At 47.5% G+C, this 19,509-nt stretch overlaps 1 long non-coding RNA gene across 1 annotated transcript in view; it reads left to right on the forward strand.

The window, feature by feature from the left end:
• The window catches only part of LOC311512871, a 33,840-nt gene that overhangs the window by 11,766 nt on the left and 2,565 nt on the right, over positions 1 to 19,509 (forward strand). The window contains exons 3-5 of the long non-coding RNA XR_014709583.1: positions 5,946 to 6,024; positions 6,487 to 6,724; positions 13,774 to 13,847. This is a non-coding gene — a long non-coding RNA (uncharacterized lncRNA). The remainder of the gene's footprint in view (positions 1 to 5,945; positions 6,025 to 6,486; positions 6,725 to 13,773; positions 13,848 to 19,509) is intronic.

Consider the following 19,509-nt stretch of genomic DNA (forward strand, 5'->3'; position numbering starts at 1 on the left):
CAGCAAAAGAAAGGCCCCTTGAGGTGATTTGGCTCATTTCCCCCAGCTAAAATAGTATCCTCCCTACAGAATAATAGCCAGTATTTTGTCCAGTCTGAGTGTAAATGTCTCAGCTAGTGATGGGCCTTCCTCTGATTCCCCTGGGAGGCGCGCCACAGCCCTCAGCTCTCGCTGTCAGGGAGCTGCTCCTGAGATTTCACCCTAATTGCACCCAGATCCCTGCATATAACACAATCGCTCTTCCTCCCTCTCCTCAATATAAATCCATGGTACGCCCACACCTTGAATACTGCGGGCAGATGTGGTTGCCCCATCTCAAAAGAGATATATTGGAATTGGAAAAGGTTCATAAAAGGGCAACAAAAATGATTAGGGATATAGAACGGCTTCCGTACGAGGAGAGATTAATAAAATTGGGACTTTTCAGCTTGGAAAAGAGATGGCGAAGGAGGGACATGATAGAGGTCTATAAAATCATGAGTCATATAGAGAAAGGAAATAAGGAAGTGTTATTTACTCCTTCTCATAACACAAGAACAAGGGGCCACCAAATGAAATTAATAGATAGCAGTCTTAAAACAAACACAAGAAAGTATTTTTTCACGCAACGCACTGTCAACCTCTGGAACTCTTTGCCAGAGGGAGTTGTGAAGGCCAGTACTATGACGGGGTTCAAAAGGGAGCTAGAGAGACTCATGGAAGATAGGTCCATCAATGGCTATTAGCCAGGATGGGCAGGAATGGTGTCCCTTGCCTCTGTTTGCCAGAAGCTGGGATTGGGTGACAGGGGATGGATCACTTGATGCTAACCTGTCTGTTCATTCCCTTTGGGGCATCTGCCATTGGCCACTGTCAGAGGACAGGATACTGGGCTTGATGGACTTTTGGTCTGACCCAGTATGACCGTTCCTATGTTCTTATGTACTTGGGGACCGTTGTCCTGCCCCACCATTCACTTACATCTTCAGTTCTTGTAATCTCTCCTTCTAAGGCCTTGTGTATCCTGGGACATGTTGCACCATTGTAGTTATACGAGTGTGAGTGTCCAGGGTAAACACCCTGCATTGGGGTAAGATGGGGCCTACACAGTGTCAGTGCAGGGCAGTCAGACTGCAGGGTAAACTGCACCAGTGTAAGTCCCGTTTTGCGGCAGAGAAGTGGGTCTGTTAGAGATTTGCATGGGTGCAAATTTCCCTCACCTAGAAAAACCCTGATTGCCTCCAGTCTCTTCCTCATCTGTGTTGCTTGTCAATGGCTCGGTAAATTCAGTGGGTGAAATCCTGACCCCACTAAAATTCATGGGAATTTAGCCATTTACTTCAATGGAGCCAGGACTTTCCCAGATGCCTTTTTCATCTACGCTCCCCTTTCACCTTTGTGCATCCAAGGTGCAGTCCTGTGTTACCATGTAATCATAGAAATGTAGTTCGAAAGCTTTTCCTAATATCTAACCTAAATCTCTCTTGCTTCAGATTAAGCCCATTGCTTCTTGTCCTACCTTCAGTAGACATGGAGAACAACTGATCCCCGTCTTCTCAATAACGGCCCTTAACGAATTTGAAGACTGTTATTGGTTCCCCCCTCAGTCTTCTTTTCTCCAGACTAAACATGTCTAGTGTTTTTAACCTTTCCTCGGAGGTCAGGTTTTCTAAACCTATCATTTTTGTTTCACTCCTCTGGACTCTGTCCAGCTTGTCCACATCTTTCCTAAAGTGGGGCACCCCGAATTGGACACAATGCTCCAGCTGAAGCCTCACCAGGGCTGAGTAGAGCAGGACAATTACCTCCCGTGTCTTACATACGACGCTCCTGTTAATACACCTTAGAATGATAATAGTGTTTTTCGCAACTGCATCACATTGTTGGCTCACATTCAATTTGTGATGCAGTGTAACTCCCAGATCCTTTTCAGCAGTACGACCACCTAGCCAGTAATTCCCGTGTTGTAGGTGAGCGTTTGATTTTTCCTTCCTATGTGTGGTACTTTGCACTTGTCTTTACTGAATTTCATCATGTTGAATTCAGACCAATTCTCCAATTTGTCAAGGTCATTTTGAATTCTAATCCTGCCCTCCAAAGAGCTTGCAACCCCTCCTAGCTTGGTTTCATCTGCAAATTTTATAGGCATACTCTCCACTCCATTATCCAAGTCATTAATGAAAATATTGAATAGTCCCAGACCCAGGACTGACTCCTGCATGGCCCCGCTAGGTACACCCCCAGTTTGACAGCAAATCATTGATAACTTCTCTTGAATGAATGAATCTGTAACAGTAAGAGAGCGGGAAAATCCTAATCAATTGCCCCTTTCTTAAGGAATTGGACTCTAATTAATAAGTGATGATTGATCATTCGTAATAGAAGAGCAGATTATAAATGCTACATATTTTCTGCAAAAAAATCAAATGAAACAACAGATTTTCATTTTGTTTAAAACCTTCTCTGAATTTTTCAGTTTTTCCACTCAACAAAAAATGAACATTTTGTTTTTCAGTTTTATCCTAAGTGCCTCTTCCCTTTTTTCCCTTTGAATGGAGAGAAGCAGGGGCGGGCAGATAAATGTAAAAATTTTGTGGGTTTCAGTCTTTTGTCCAAAAAAAAAAAAAGGAATTGTTGACCAAAACATTAATTTCCCATGGGGAAAATGTGCCATTTTTCAATTTAAAAATTTTTTGAGAAAACATTTCAACCAGCCCTAACTGATAAATCATGGTCATTATGATAATAATAATAATAATCAATATCTAGTTCCAAAACACATGCTAGAAATTCCCTTACAATGAAATCATGGGCACGTACATGTGTGGGTGGGTAGACATGCGTGTTCGTCTGCATGCGGACACGTGTATCTGTCCGCAGGAGTGGGACATCCACCCGAGCACTTCCTGCTCGCCAACCCAGGGAAGCTGGGATACATTTGTGGGGTTTGCATGGACAGGAGTCTATACTGGTGCCATTTCACCTTGTCTCTCTCTTTCCCTGGGCTGACAAAGTATCAGTGGGTGGCACTGCCTTACAAGATAACCCTGGGTTGCAATCACTTTGAAACAGCCCAGGAGAAAGGGAAGATTATGATGATCCCACTTGGAGCCTGAAATAAAGCCTCTCAGCAGTGTGACAGGCAATGAAGGCTAGTTTGCTTTTTACCTGCTTGTCTCATCGGGGCGGCTTCCATCCCTGTCTCCCTTGCTATCGGTGTGGCATCTCCACCCCACTGACGCTTGTGGCCTTTTAGTTTATTTAAAGTGAATTTTGGAATGTGGTATTACACCACCCTGGGTTCGGCTCTGGTGGCTACAGTTTCAATCTTAGCAGAGGGAAAGTCACCCCTGCTACTTGTTTTAGAGTTAGAGTCTCTAGGAACACAGACAGATCAAGGGTAGTGACCACACAGACACTCACCAGTACAAAGTCTCGTCTGTTTTACAAGTTTTATTAAAGTTACAATGAAAGTTATAATTACCCAAGCATATCGAAATTCTATACAGACCTATTCAGAAGTTACAAATATAGTTCTACTCACATCCTTAATAGCAGGGTTAGGGTCTGATGGGTCTCTCATGGTTTGATCATCAGTAGAGGGATGGTTCATGCTGGAGCCTCCCCTAGGGAGCTCAATTTTCCTGTTCTGGGCACCCCCTTTTTATACTGTGATTCTGTCTGTAGCTACATTCTGCGCATGTCCATAAAAAGTGTCAACCCTCTTTTCTCTGATTGGTCTCTGTCCCCTGGAAACTTAAGGACCCCAACTTTCTATAAGCTGTGTAAGTTCCCTTTATTTTCATTAGCATTGACACACAACCTGTATCCTGTGGTTAAGACACATGTGGGAGACAAATGCACCTTTACAGTATTTTTATGATCTAATATTAATCTTCTGGGCAATTTTGCACAATATTACCATTTTGTACCTCTTTTCCCATACTTTAAGGGCATCGGGTTATTTTCCGGTTACTTATGTCATCATTTCTTGTCTCCAAGGCCTAAAATAGCTAAGCTAAAGTCTTGCAGACCTCAACCTACAGGTTCTTACATTTCAGCTTGTCTTACTTATGTCTATTACTTGGTTCCTTTAAATATTGATCAACCTTATACTTTTATAATCCTACAAATTAACTTTAATTAACATACAATAAATATACATCCTATAACGTATTAATTAATTATAACATCACACAATCAATAAATAATAAACTAAAATGATTGGCTACACACTTATACAAGCCCAGCGCTGAGCGTGTGCCTGTGATCATGTATAAACCCCACACTGGCAGTGACAGGGTCCTGGGGAAGCAGAGAGACCAATTAGCCTATTCTGTGGCACCTGGAGGAGGGGTGGGTAATTAAGAATTAAACCCAGCTGGGGAGAAGCAGACTGGGTGGTTCCTATAAAGGAAGGACAAGAGGGGGAAGAGACCTAGGAGAGAGGGAGATGGGAATTTCTTCTCTCTGGTTCCTGACAGCCTGCTGGAGTGAGCTTGTATGCTGGGACTGTCCCTGAAGGGAAAGGGCAGAAGAAGACTCCTAAGGAGAAGAGAGACTCTAGGGAAGAAGTCCTGTAGGTCAGTGGCTCAGGAGGAGCCGGGGGTGCAGGGAGAATGCCCTGGGAGGGAACCCTCTGGAACAGAGTGAGGAGAAATTCACCAGAACTGGCAAGAGGGATGGAGAGTAGGTGGGGGACTGAGCCCCAGAAGTGCTCTGGGGGAGTTTTGATTCCTGTCAGCTTGGACACTGTTACCCTGGAAGGGCTGAGACACTGAAGTGGTTGCAGGGCCAAGTCACTGTACAGGCCCCTGAAGTCTGGAGGAGGGAGAAGCAGAGGGCCTGCAGTGCTGGGTCTCACGGTGTGGAGGTGCCCTGGGATAGGGAGACTAGGAGAGTTCCCTCATGGACAGTAATGCATGGAAGAGGGTCTATTGCTGAAAGGGACACTAACACCAGCATGCTGCATTAAGGCACATATGAAACCCCAGTGGAATGCTTGGGTCCAGCTGCATGGATAATAATGCCCCGTGCATACCGTGCCTCATCAGCTGGGCACAAACACAAGCAGGAGGGCCCAGTGCAGATTGTGCCATGGACCTGACGTGCAAGGACCCAATGTAGACTGTGCCGCGTTGCAAGGACATGAATGCATGTGCCAGGGCGCCGTGCACACTGGCCCTGGTTGCATGCACACTAAATGCAAGGGCCCAGTGAAGAGGGCATGTCCTGGGGCATGGAGCTAAGGTATCCACGAGGATCCATGCCAAAGGGCGTGCCCAACCCACGTGAACATTAATGGAAGCACGCAGGCACAGTGCTGTAACGCACACAGAGGGTGAATATGCCCAGACCCAGCTCTGTTTAGAGCCATGCAAGGATAACCATTCAAAACTACTTGGCAACCCGAGCTTTGGCCCTGAGAGACAGTGCAATGCTTTTAAACCCTTAACACGTAGCTACACGTTATTCTTATGTTTCACAGGTTTGTGGGTGGGTACGCAGGCATGTATCCACACATGCTTTGCAAAACAATCCGAGAGACCCAAACCCTGGTGACTGCAGATTCTCTTGAAAAGAATATTTATAATAAAAACAATCTGACGAGCTAAACATCGGGAATAACCCGGCAAGCGAGTCTGAAGAGATGGATCAATGAACCTTCTGAGGAATCCCCTGCAGGACCAGAAGGATTTGTTAACGGGAAATTTGAGATGTGACAGGAGGCGCACAATGCAAAATAGAAGGCAAAATGGTTAAAAGCAGCTTTCTCACCCTCTATAACTGCACACAGAGGCAGATCCACCACCCAGTGAAGCCAGTAGGTCTACATGGACCGCACTGGGCTCCAGCCTGTTGAGTGCAGCTGGTCAGAAACTGTCGACAGAAAAATATTTTTTGAGGGGGAAAATGGTAATAAAAATGTTTGAGCTGTTTTGTGACTATGGAGGTTTGTTTTCCAGCCAACTGTCGGCATGAAGGTGCTTTCCAGACCTGGACACAGATACTTCCCCCATTATGGGGAGATTTGCAGTGACAATGGTAAGTGAGGAGCCTGACTCCTGTTGACTTGCAATGGGAACTAGGCACCTGCCATGTATGCCTTTTGAAAATCTCTCTCTCTTAGGCCAAGGATTTCAAAAATAAGAGTCTAAAAGTTACACTACTAGGTCCACATTTCGGCTCCTAAATGGGTGACCTGATTTTCACAAGCCCTGAGCACATAAGGCAGGATTTTCAAAGGTGCCTAAATGATTTGGAAGCACAAGTCCCTGTGGAATTTTTGCGCCTAAGTCACTTACGTGTCTTTTGAAAATCCCACTCCCAGCACCTCCCAGGGAAGTCAATTGATGTTGCTGGGTTCTCTGCACTTCTGATTTAGGAACTGAAATCATGATTTAGGAGCCTAACTTTAGTCTCCTATGGTTGCAAATCTTGGCCTTCATTTTTTTTCTTCCGCCCAACAGCCAAGCTACCTAATGGCCATGTTTTCTTTATCAACAGGTTTGTTTTCTATTAGCGCAAGCAGAGAGATGGGAAGTGAATGAGACAGCTGCTCCAAAGAGACAAACTGACCGTTCCTGACAAGGATGCTACAATCTATCTGACTAGAGCTCAGACGCACGCATAATCCTCAGGAAAATTCATCTTGGAACTCCCAACGCACTGTGACAAGGGCCCTTGAAGGGGTAATTAAAATGCATTGAGTGGTGACTGCACCTGTTTAGAAGGGAGTATGCTGGTAAGTCTAACTGATACGTTTCAGGGGCAGGGAGCAAAGAGGGATGGGGCAGCAGAGAAAGAAAGGAGTAGTGAGTGGGGAGGCGGGAAGAAGAGAAGGAGGAAGAGGGAAAAGAGAGAGGCGCTCCTATGAGAAACAGAAAGCAGGCACAGGGAAAATTGGGAAACGTGCTTCCTTTTGGATCTGTTCTATCTCCTCTCCTGACCCCGGTGCTCACATGTGGCCAGTCGCTCCTGCACTCTCTCACCCACTGATGGAAACTCCAGGGGGTGTCCCTAAGCACTCCAGACACCGGATCAGGTGCTCAGCTGGTATAAATTGGCGTTGCTTCATTAAAGTCCATGTGGTGCTATGCTGAGCTATGCCAATTTACATCCGCTGAGGCTCTGTCTCCATGATACTTATTATCAGCCGCTGGGCTCTTCACACTTGCAGCTGTAACGTGCAGTTTCTTGTCCTCTGGTTTGTCTGTCTGTGAAACAGACACAAAGGGGCACGTTCTCCTCTGTTAGTTACACCCCTGGAAATCCAGAGCATCTCAGTTGAAGACAGAGTTATTCTGGATTTACACCCACTTTAGTGAGAGTAGAATCTAACCTATGAACCAAAAAGAGATCTGTATTTTGATAAAACATTTTGCCTAGGAACTAGATGTTCCTTAGCCAGCTGAGAATGCCAAGGCCTTTACGACCAAATTCTGCGCTGTATAAACTGGTGGCAGTTCTACGGACGCCAATAGACCTGTGCTGCTTATGGAGAACGGGGTGAGGCCAGAATTCGATCATCAGACAGAACAGCAGAAGGATACCCTAGATGGCAGTGAGAACTCCAGACCTCTGAGTGGGGTAGGAGGGCAAGAGAGAGAAGAGCCCCTTCGGTGTAGAATTCAGGACTACTGGCCCTGCCACCCCAGGGCAAGGAACAGCACTGGGTAGTTAGCCAGGTCCATGCTCAAGTGGATTTGCCTTCCTGAGAGGCATCAAGGAATGGAGGCAGGAGCAGGGGAGGTCTAGAAATCCTGAGTCCCATTGTCATAGGGTCAAGTCTGCCCTTCATCCCCGGACATTGATAAACAGAGGGCCATGCAGTCTGCTCTGTGTGGGAGTTTCAGACAAGAACTCCTGTCTGCTCCAAATGGAGATTACAGACGCTCCTGATACTTCTTGTAACAACGGGGATGGGGATGATGATTCCCTGTGCGTTTTGCCAACAATTGACTCCCCACCCCCCACACACTACTGATGCATGCCTAACTGGCTACCGCCTTCCACCCCAGAGGTGGCTGCATGTCAGTGGGGCTGCGTGTGTATATATGTAAAAAGCACTCTAGAAGCGTAAGCTATTAGCACTGCAATCCTCCACGTGCTACAGCAGAGGCTTTCAGCCTTTTTTTGTTTGCAGACCCTACTAAATTTCAAATGGAGGTGCAGATTTCTTTGGAAATCTTAGAGACAGTCTGTGAACCCCAGGGGACTGCGGACCACGGGTTGGAAACCACACTGTGCTACAGGCTGGGATTCCCTGGGACTGGAGTGATTCATTCTCCAAGCAGCCCGAGGCTGAGCTGAGCCAATAATTCAGATAGTTCTTGCAAATGTTTCTGTCTCGGTGGTTTTGATAGCAAAGAGCCTGCTGCGAGTACCCAACCTTCTTACAGGGGCAGCTGGCTGGGATCCATGAGTTAAGCCACGTGATATTGTTCCTGATCCCTGGTTGTCAGCGCATGCAAGTGTGCCCGGTGTGAATGTTGTCACATTTGCTTTCTGCAAATGCTGGCCCCTGTGCTTCTGAATCCTGCTCCCCACCAACGTCCGTGCCAGGACTCTTGGCCCTGTGTACGTTCACGGGAGGTGAGCGCTAGAGAGTTGAGGGTAGCTGAAACAAAGTCCTTTAAGAATGTGGGTGGATATTTGTCTCTGCCCAGTTGCAGGCAGAGACATCACCACTATGGAAACAGGATTCCCATTAGAGCTGGGGGATATTTTTTTTTGGCAAATTGTTTTTCATTGAAAAATGCATGGGGGGGGGAGCTATTAATTGAATTTGGGTGATATTCAGCAAATAGCGTTGGTTGAAAATACTTTTTTTTAAAAAACTCAAAATGTTTCGTGTAGACTTTTTTATTCGAAATGGCGTTTCAATTTCATATTTGGCCAGGTTTAAAAAAAAAAAACAACAGGATGAAAACACTGCAAAAATCTGCATTGAAATGAAACACACACCCCTCATATCAAGTCAATTCAATTCATGTTGGTCAATTCAAAAGGAAATCCTTTTTGTGTTTTTCAATTTGTTGACAAATTTTGAAGTCATTTTGGTTCAAATCAAACCAGAATTTGGGGGGGATTTTTTGGTTCGGGCCCTGAACCGAAAATCCTGTCATTCACTCAGCTCTAATTCTCATAGACTTCTCCCCCTTTCTCTTCCAGATTTCTGTCCTTTAGCTGCTCCAGAAGGGAGTTGTGGGGTGTATATCTTCCCCTAAAAACTGCACCATAACCACAGGAGAAAGCCAGGGGCTAGAGACATGGGCACAGATCTGCTGTGCCTCCCTACCCTCTAATGCTCCTGGGCCTTAGCAGGGAGCACAGAAGGGAGAAGGATCTGAAAGGGAGAATAGAGGCTGAAATACCCATTGAATGAACTTCTGCTTTCCATTAAACCCATGAAAAACAAAAGCCGCTCCATTGATTCAAGTGGAGTTGCTCTGGATTGACAGTGGTGTAAATGAAAGTGAGTCTGGCCCAGTCGGTTGTTCCCTAGGAGTCTGATTCTGATCCTACATGGCTTTCACCCCAGGATGACTCCACTGACTAAAAGTGCACTCACTCTGGATTCATGTTGGTGTGAGAGCAGACCCAGGGTTTGCAATTAGCAGTGGGGGTGGGGAAGGGGAATAAGAAGTGTGGCCACCATGGAACCAGAGTCAGTCGAGTAACTATGCTAGTTAGGGTCTGATACTGGAGAGCTTTGGGGGTTTCAATGGTTGCAGGATCAGTCTGTGAATGGACACCATAGTGGTGGAGAGCTTGCTATAGTATGATTATTTTTTCAGTAGGGGAATTGGATCCTGATTCTTCATTTATACTGGTGTAAATCAGGAGTCACTCCAGTTTATTAGTCGTAGTAATTACAGTGTCCAGAGTCCCGAGCTGAAGTCAGGGACCCATTGTGCTGGGTGCTGCACAGAGACAGATCCAGCCTCAACGTGTTCATAGGTTACATCAGTGGCCCCCAAACTTCTTAGGGCTGCGTCTCCCCTTACCCCTGTCTGTGCACCCCCCTACACACCCCTGGAGCTGGGAGCAGGGCACGGCTGTGGGAGGGGTGCAGATGGGGTAAGGGGGCCGAGGCTGGGACTACAGGGATGGAGATGGAGTCAGGAGTGGAGTCGCAACCGGGCTGCGGTGGGGGCTGGCAGCTGGGCCTGTGGCTGGGGGTGGGGCTGGAGCAGAGCTTGGTGCGGGGAGGGGCTGGGTGGTGCTCCCTCCCCATCCCCCATGGAGCTGGTCCAGACCCATTGCACCCTTCTGAAGTTCCCGCTGTGCCCCTCTAAGGGAGTGCACCCCACCCTTTGGGGACTTCTGGGCTAAATAGATGAGACAGACAAAGAGGTGGGAAGGAAACAAGGGTCAGACTGTAAAATATCTCAGTATCCAATGTGCAGTTCCTTCAGACATCAGGCTGCTTATTTTAGTGCCTAAAAGGGAACTAAGCTTTTGTGAAAACTCTGACCCTATGGTACTTGCCTGAGGACACACAGGGAGTCCGTGGCAGAATCAAACCCTCATCTCCCGAGTACTAGGGCAGTGCCTGGTCCTCAAGCCCAGCCTTCTGCTTTAAGGTTCCCTGAGACTTTGTGAAATGATGTTGTACCCCCTCCATTTCTCCCTCTTCTTTTGTTCCCCAAACATCCCTCTCTTCCCCTCCTCCCAGATCCCATGTCCCTCCATCCTCCTGGCAGCGGAGCAGCTCTTTGACTTTTCCATCAGTAACTCTAAAGAGCAGGTTTGAACAAGGTCGGTCTCCCTGCTCCCCACCACCCAGCTCCAAACCAGGCAAATCTCATTGATTACAACAGCTCAGGAAATATCTGGTGTTTTGCTGTCAGGATGATAATAACATTGCTGCGGTGAATGGGCTGCTGCAGGCCTGACCCAGGCCACCTGCAGGGTCTGTTTAATTGCATTTAATGACAACTCCCGTACGGAGACGCGGTGCCAGAGAGATTTATTTTCTGTCACACTGGCGAAGCACAACAGCTAAAAATATAATTTGCACTGAGCATGTCCCCCCACCCCCCCGTCTCTCCTTAAATCATTTTAATAAATAACAGATCAGGTGAAGTGGGGACCATCAGTCTGAAGTGGGGGGGGAAGAGTTAACTCAGAGGAAATAACAGCAGTAAGGCCATGCTGTTCCTTCCACCACCCCCGGGGTCTGCTATATAGGAAATACGGTTTGTTTAATTTACAGCCTGGAAGCGCAGCTGGGGATCTCTCCAGGAAAAGCCAGCCTCCTCCATGATCGCTTGCAGCTAAGCACCTCAATCCCCATTCTCTCTGACTGGGCCATTTCCAACGTGCTCGCAGCCCAGTTTAGATCCTGTCTATATCTGTGGCAAGTTTCAAGGGAAGCTATGGTGGACTCCAGCGCCATTGCTTGCAACAGCTGTAGAGAGGCAATTGTTCCCAAATTAGTATTTACTTACTGCACTCTGATTTCCCCCCACCCTATTAAATTCTGAATAAGCTGGCTTCTGACTGCTTGCAATTTGACCTTTTTTTCCCCTAAACATGTGCATGAATTTAGCAACCTGATAGGCCAGCACTGATTCCTTTGGGGATCAAATTAAAGTGGGATTTCTGATTGGTTCCCAGTCTCTGACCTGAAGGGGGATTCCCCTGCCTCAGGTGGTTTTTCCTGAGTTTTGCCAATATTTTCAAGAGTCTGAAAACATCCCAAATCAGAGCGCAAGGTGGAAATCTCAATTTTTTTTTGTGAACTGGGGAAAAAATTGTTTTAGGGCCATTGCAATGTTTTGTTTTGATTTTTGACTTTTGTTCAACTTTTTAAAATGTAATTAGACTAAATTTCCAAACAATGGCAGTTTGGAATGGACAAACCGGACATTTTTTTGTTTTGAAAATGCCAAAACAAAGCATCCTGATAAAAAAACAATTTAAATTCCATCATTTTTTGAAGTTGGAAGAGCCTTAACTGACCCTATTTCACAAACAGTTTCCGTTTTGACAAATCTGCATTTTTTTTTTTTAAACAAGAACACTTTTGGTCAAAAGATTCCTGACCCGCTTTAATTATGGAGCCCCCTTCCCATCCCCCCGCCACCCCCAGCCAGTTGAAAAGCACAGCCCTGAAGTTTGAGAGCGTCTTCAAAGAGTTTTCTCTTCCCCTCTTAAAGTCACTTGGCTTGAAAGCTAGGCACAAGCCTAGCCCACACATGGCTGTGTGTTTTGTCCTTATTCTGTCAAACACCCGTTGATTTAAAAGGGAATTTGTGTTTTAAAAAAAAAAAAGGCCAGATTCTGATGATCTTATGCTGAATGGCTATTAGCCAGCATGGGCAGGGAGGGTGTCCCTAGCCTCTGTTTGCCAGAAGCTGGAAATGAACAACAGGGAAAGGATCACTTGGTGATTGCCTGTTCTGTTCATTCCCTCTGGGGCACCTGGCATTGGCCACTGTCGGAAGACAGGATGCTGGGCTAGACGGACCTTTGGTCTGACCCAGTCTGGCCGTTATGTTCTATGAATAGTACTTTACTCCTTCACGATAATTATTTTTTATCTGTATTGCTCCAGTGTCTAGGAAATCCCAGTCGTGGACCTGGATCCCACTGTGCTAGGCACTGTACAAACACCGAACAAAAAGATGCCCCAAAGAGCTCACAATCTAAGGGCCTGCCTATCCTGTCATCACAGGGTGTGGTTACAGCTCACGTAGATACAGCCAAGCTAGCTTTCGTCTAGATAGTTTGGGTACCTGAGCAACGAAGCCACGGCAGCTGAATTTGTACAGCTCTCACTGAAGGACACGCTCCTGGGCTTCACTGCCCTGGGGCCCGAGCTGGCACGCTTAAAGCTAGCTCAGGATGCCTGCCCGAGCTGCAGCCACACCCGGTGATCGCACCATAAACATACCCTTTGTGTAAGACAAAAGACAACAAGTGGATATGAAATTGATGGAGCATTTTGCAGAGGAAGGTGCTACATGATGTGAGTGTGGGTGGTCGCTCTGGCCTTAAGGAAGCCCTCTGGCTTTGCCTCAATGCTCCATTTCACACTAGTGTAGTGCTCATTGACTGCCGCCTCCCAAGGGACTTTAGGCGGTTGAGAGAAATTGGCCTTTTTAGCCATAGAATAGGCATTCAGCCATGCACTCCCTGCTGTCTAGTTCATGTCTGTCTCTCAGGCACTAGCCAGCTACTCCCTTTGAAGTCACCTGCGTATGTCAGGGCAGAATTGAGCCTATTTCCCAGTCTTCAGTAGCAGCATATGAAACAAAGAAAGGTCGTTTCAGTCACAAAATCCAGGTAATAACCAGCATCGGGTGAGGTCCTTACATCAACCTGGTGTCGAGTAACACCTGGACAGCAGCTCCAGCCCGTCACCTGGACAATGCAGGCAGGACTATTCTCACTATTAAATAAGACCACCTGGGCATCGCCTGATATCTTTATCAGCTCTAGCCATTGCAAACACTTGCACTACCCGGGCTAGTACAATGGACTTATCTCCTAAGCAGCACAAACTCCCAGATTAAAATGCCCATCTGGAGTCAGACTCAAAAGTCCATAGAGAGCCCACCAGGAAAAACTGAGTTCAGTGACTGGGTTGTTTGCTTGTTTAAGGGCGTGACCTTTCTCAGCACCAGCAATCTGACTCTTCACTGAGAGAACATTTCCTCCTCCCCCAGGGAGAGTTTGTAACAGACACGGCTTTGCAAAGCTAAGGCCAGAGCAGCCTGGGTTTCTGGATGAGGGGAGATGACAAAAAAAATGAACCTGCTCTTGTTAACTGTGTTCACACAGGGACAGTTGAAGATCAGACCGAAGGGAAGAACGATGCAGGGTAGATGCCCCCTCCTGACCTTTCCACGGCTCAGGTACGTCCGCCTCAGCCTCACCCCAAGGGTAGCATTGGCACAGAATAGCTGTAGGCCTTGCCTTATGAGTTGTCACTGCCCCATCATATGCTGTCCAAGAGATGTGCAAGACATTAAGAGAAGAGAGCTGGAAGGTGGAAGCGAAGCTGAACCAGGAGAGAAAGTATGATCATGCCCAGAAGATCCAGGGAAGACGAAGGGGAGGAAAGAGCATCACTAGTAAGCAAACCACAATAATTTCACTCACTCAGTAGGCTTAGGCTGGATTCAAGGAGACGCCAAGAAACTCCAGTGGTCCTATTATCTTGTTTTTCTCTTCTCTACGTGACTGCTTCCTTCTAGCGTTCCCAAATACGTATTCCATTGACTCACTTCGGTCAGCCTGGGACACAACCGGGAGCTGGGCAAGTTGACAGTGCTTTGCACAGCAGCGCACCACCAGGAGAAGCTGGGGGTGGAGGGGCTACGTGAGCAGGAGGTCCTGCCGAGCCCCCGTGCGCTTGAAACAATGTGATCTGCATCCTCCTAGGGGGTGTGGGCCCCTTGCTGCGAGAACGGAGCGGGAAGTTTTAGTGAACAACCCCCTGACGTAGGACAGGTTACAATGAGATGTGGGACTGACCCATGGAGAGCACTGTGGAGAGGGTATTGGCCCACGGGGGGCAGGATCTGTCCCCAGAATGACAAGCAAGGGCCTGCAGGAGGTGGGGAAAGGTGACAGACGAAAAAACTAAAGAGCTTTTCCTAAGGCGTAAGGAAGAAGCACTGACACTCAAGGTCTGGCTCTGTGTGGAAGACTAGTGATTTTGTTGTTCTGACTTATAAAAGTGACAACAAATCATAGCCTGCCAAACAGCACGGACCACAGCCACCCACCGACAGGACACGTCTCCATACAGCACAAATCTAACCACCATACGGCCCGGACTCCAGCTGCCCACCGACAGGACACGCCACTGTACTGCCCAAACTCTAGCCACCATACGGACCGGACCCCGACCACCCATTAGCAGAACACGCCGCCATACAGTCCCAGTCCCATGTTAACTCTCATGCTGAAAATTAACCTTAGGTTTAAGTGCTTCAGCGGATCTGGGCTTTAGACTGTAACTCTCCAGGGCAGGCATTGTGAGTTGTTCTAAGACCCTGCTCCTGTTCCCTGGGAAGTCAGTGGGAGTTTTGTCAATGATAGCAGGAGTATCTTGGTAAAGCGCCATGTACATTTACTTCTCTGCACTAAGGAGTTCTGTTCCTGTTATTGCTAATAACATTTCACTCCCACCTTCCATCCCTACCATTCACAGCATTTGGAAAAGGAAGGGCAGTTTCCTCATCCCCACTTGCAGATGGAGAAAGGCAAAGTGATTTGGCCAAGGCCTCATAGCAAGTCAGTGACACAGCTGGGACTAGAACCCTTAAGAACAATAAGAGCTTCTGGGTGCTGAAGTCTTTGGAAAATCTGGGTCTTATCTAGGTGCCTGACTGGACACTGAGCTCTGGCTGTGATAGGGTCTCTCTCTGCTTGCTAATGCCAGATGCTGACTCCTCCAGTCATGGGCAGAGAAGGCCTGGCAGACCCCATTACGCTGGCCCTTAATTTTTATTGGGGTTTTGAAAACCTAAAAGATAGAGGGTAAGAATTTTAATAGCACCTAAGTGACTTAGGAGCCTAAGTCCCATTGACTTTTGTTGAGACTTAAGGGCTATTGAAAATGTTACCCTACAAATATAGATACCTATGCAGACTTTATAGGGAACCGATACAGCATGTATGAAAGGACAAAAGAAGTCCATTGATCTCCTAATCCCTGTCTTTAAGGTTACAAACATAGACTGCACTCCCAGCAGCCACATAGTCCATAACTCCAGGCTGTCGGGGGTTCCCATGTTTCTTTGTTTGCGGTTGGTACTGAATGGAAAGCATTCTTTAGCCCTTAGAACACAAGATTGGAACTCAGGACTCCTGGGTCCTATTTCCAGTTCTGACACTGACTTGCTGTGTGACCTTGGAGAGAAAGTCTCTCCCTTTGCCTGTGTTTCTATTTCCCTATCTGTAAACTAAAGATAACAATTTCCACCTCTTACAGTAATGATGTCACATATGCTGCTATCTAGCTAAATATGTCTCTGTCCCCCATCACTGTAGTACCTGAGCACCTCACAATCATTAATATATTGATCCTCACAGTCCCAAGAGTGGTATCTACAGACAGATAACAGCACAGGGTAGACTGAGTGCTTCGCCTAAGGATACACAGGAAGATGGTAGCTGAACCAGGGACTCCTTGCATCTCAGTCTGGTACACTGTCCACAACACCATTCTTCCTTCCACCCACTAATCGGTCCTTCCTGTTTGTGGAGGGTTGGGTTCTCTGATCCTCAGCTGGAAGGCTTCTTACCCATTGCTGTTATTGTTCTGGAAGGGCAGTGAGATGGAAGCTGAAGCAACGTTTACACCAGGAAACCCAGTGCCAAAGAAATTCAACAGCTCCATAACACAGCAGCCTGTGATGATGCACCAAAGGACAGGCCTGTTCCCCCGTGCCCACCCGCTGCGTGCAACTCTCACTCCAGTCATGAGAAATTAAGTCTGCAAAAATTCAGCCGCTAATGTTCAAAATTGCCAGGCTTGTGCCTAATGGAAAGGAAATAACATTCATTTACCGTTAGCCAACGTGCCTCTCCACCTCCCTTGTCTGCCACTGGCTGATCAAAAACCCTTCTTCACAGGTAGCTGTGGCCTCAGTGCCCTATTTAAGCAGAGGGAATAATGTCATCGCAAGCCTTAATGATTAAAGTAGTTATAGGACAAAAGCCCCTGCGGTGAGTTGGATATTGGGTCACTCTCCCTGCTAATGTCACACTGCCATTTCTTGGTATTTTTAGAATTCTCCCCTTTGTCGAGCAAATTTATTCTTCAGCTGCTTAAAAGCACAGGGGATGTTGTCCTTTAACAGCCTAGTAGCAACAGGCTGGCTTCCACTGGCTCCTGGAAATTGGCCATGGCCGTGAAAGCTGCTTGGAGACTGAGATTATGAACTAAAGAGAAACCTGACTGCAACCCCACAGCCAAACTGCGGGAAAGTTCTCAGCCAGACCCAGTCATCAGCCTCAACCGTTCACACTAGAACCAGCTGAATACAAAGACTTGGACACGTTTGGCAATTTTATCCCAAGTGACATAGGAGTCCCTTTTCAAAAGTGATTTAGGCACTTAAGAAGCCTAACTGAAAGCCAAAGGACTTAGGCGCCTAAATCATTTAGAAGCTTTTGGAAATTTGACCCCAGATCCAAACCCCTCCACACTTTGGGGAAAGTGGAGTGGAAATGAGGGGTTCCAGACCCATGATCGCACCATGTCACCGTGGTTCTGAATCAGACATCCAACCCCTTTTATTATCTATTTATGGTAGCACCCAGAGGCCCCACCATGGATCCAGACCCCAGCACACTCTTTGTCTTGTCTACAGACAAAGAGTGAGACATAGGCTGTACCCCCAGAGAGCTGGAAGTCTTAATAGAGAAGGCATAGATTATTATCCCCATTTTACAGGTGGGGAACCGATGCCCAGTGGGATTAAGTGAAGTTCCCAAGATTGCACACGGACTCTATGGCAGAGATGGGAACTGAACACAGACCTCCTAAGTGCCACTTCAGTGCCTTAACCACAAGGACAGCCCTCCATTTGCTTTTCAGAGCACTGTCTTTATTCCAGTGAAGGCGCTTGCATAACCACTCCCGCAGTTGGTACTGTGTAATTCAGCTTGTCTGAAAGGGAACATGAAACGGCAATATAGAGAAATTAACTCCCCCCGGGCACACAGCCCTGTCGAACTGTCTCATTTTCACCTTCTCTTCATCCCCTCTGGTATTTGAGTTCCCGGTATATTTGCAGAGCACTGCAGAGGGTTTTATCTGCACCATAGTGACCATCTCTTAGGCAGCACTTTGCAAGCATCCTACCTGCCAGGGGCATGACAGCTCAGACCGCAGAGCCTTCTGTTAAGTCAGTGGTTCAAATCCGCCCCTTGCCAGCCATGGACGAAAGTTGCTTCTGAACGTTGTTTGGTAGCCTGGCAGAAATGAGATGATCAGGCAACAGACCTGTCCTAGGAAGTTACAAACTGTACGTAAAGCTTCAGCCCACATATGGCGCTTAATTTGTGCCAGGGCGGAGCCCTGGGACCTCTGGGCTTGGCAGTTCATAGCCTTGGCACCTCTATATGAAAGTAAAAAAACTGCTTGAGCCCCAGGACCTGTTTCATTACAAATGAAGCACTGCTCACACAGCTGAGATAAGAGAGCAGTTTGCCCTATATATGAGTTGATCACATTCCAAGGGAGGACAGGCGCACGTACCCCTCCTCTGTAAGGGCAGTGAGTCCTCCTCATGGACCAAGTCCCAACACTTGGAGCTTTTCCATCACATCCAGCAAATCTGGTTACTTCCTGTGACCTTGGCCACTGAGACATGGGCAAGGTCAGCACTGATTCGTCCCGAATCTCTTTGAAGAAGGGATGCTTGTCCAAGTTATCCAGGAGGTACAGAGTTCATTGACAACAGACCTCCACAACACGAAGTACGCCCACCAAGAAAGCCCTCTGCCCTGAACCATAGCTAGGCTAAAGAGGCAGCTCGTTTCCGAAAGCCAAAGGCATTGCACCTGCTTACACCACAGCCAAATTTGACCCGTGGCTGCTGGTCCTGGAATCAGAAGCTGCGGAGGTGGCTCCCTGTGCCTATCCCAAGGAGATTTGCTCACACTTTCCTGGGCCAGGTGCTATTCACTGGCTGTCCCCTTCCCTCATTGCAGGGTTCCAGCCCAGCAGAAGTGGGAGCTGCGGCATTCAGAATCATCTCCAATGACCGGAGGGAAGAAATGCCCTTTGTCAGTGTAACAAGGTAGTGGCCTCTTATGGCCAGAGGAATAATCACCCAGTTCCTGGGTCCTGGGAAAGTGGATGATGGCCTCACAGCAGTCATTTAGAGAGAGGAAGTTGGTCCTGGGGATGAGTCAGTGTCTGGCAGAGGAAAGATGTAGGAAAACCCCAGATCACTGTTCCTTCAAGGGCCCAGAACCAGGAGCCCTGTAGACTTCAGTAGCTCAGCCAGAGGTTACAGGAGTGGGTGGGTGCAGTTCTGTAGCCTGCAGCATGCAGGAGGTCAGACTAGATTATCATGATGGTCCTTTAAGGTCTAGGAATCTAGGTGTGAGCAGGTCAAGGCTCCCCTCTCTCCCAGTCAAGCACAGACAAGTGTTTGGGGTTATTAGACCCACCTGGGAAGGATTAAGAGACTGATTAGATGAGTAGGCATGGGAGGCTCCAAGCCCCCACATAGGGAGATGCTCAGGGGGGAGAAACAGCCTCAGGAAGGAAGACTGTGCAAACAACCCCTGATTTTGAGGGGTTCAGCTACAGTCCAGTGAGGCCAGAACTTAAAGCCACGGTCCCAAGAATCAGAACTGTGGCACCCTAGATGTGAGGGGTTGAGCCGCACGATGGGGAGGCAGGACTGCCCCTGAGGGAAGAGTGTACAGGCTAGGAAGGCATGGACTGGGAATGCACAGGCCCCATGGGGGTGTGCTGTGAAACCTTAAAAATAAAAGGGGAAGTGAGTAATTTGAATAAATTATACCCCACCTTCCCCTAGGGGAAGG

This window comes from Lepidochelys olivacea, assembly GCF_965140295.1.
Source record: "Lepidochelys olivacea isolate rLepOli2 genome assembly, chromosome: 25".
Lineage (NCBI taxonomy): Eukaryota > Metazoa > Chordata > Testudines > Cheloniidae > Lepidochelys > Lepidochelys olivacea.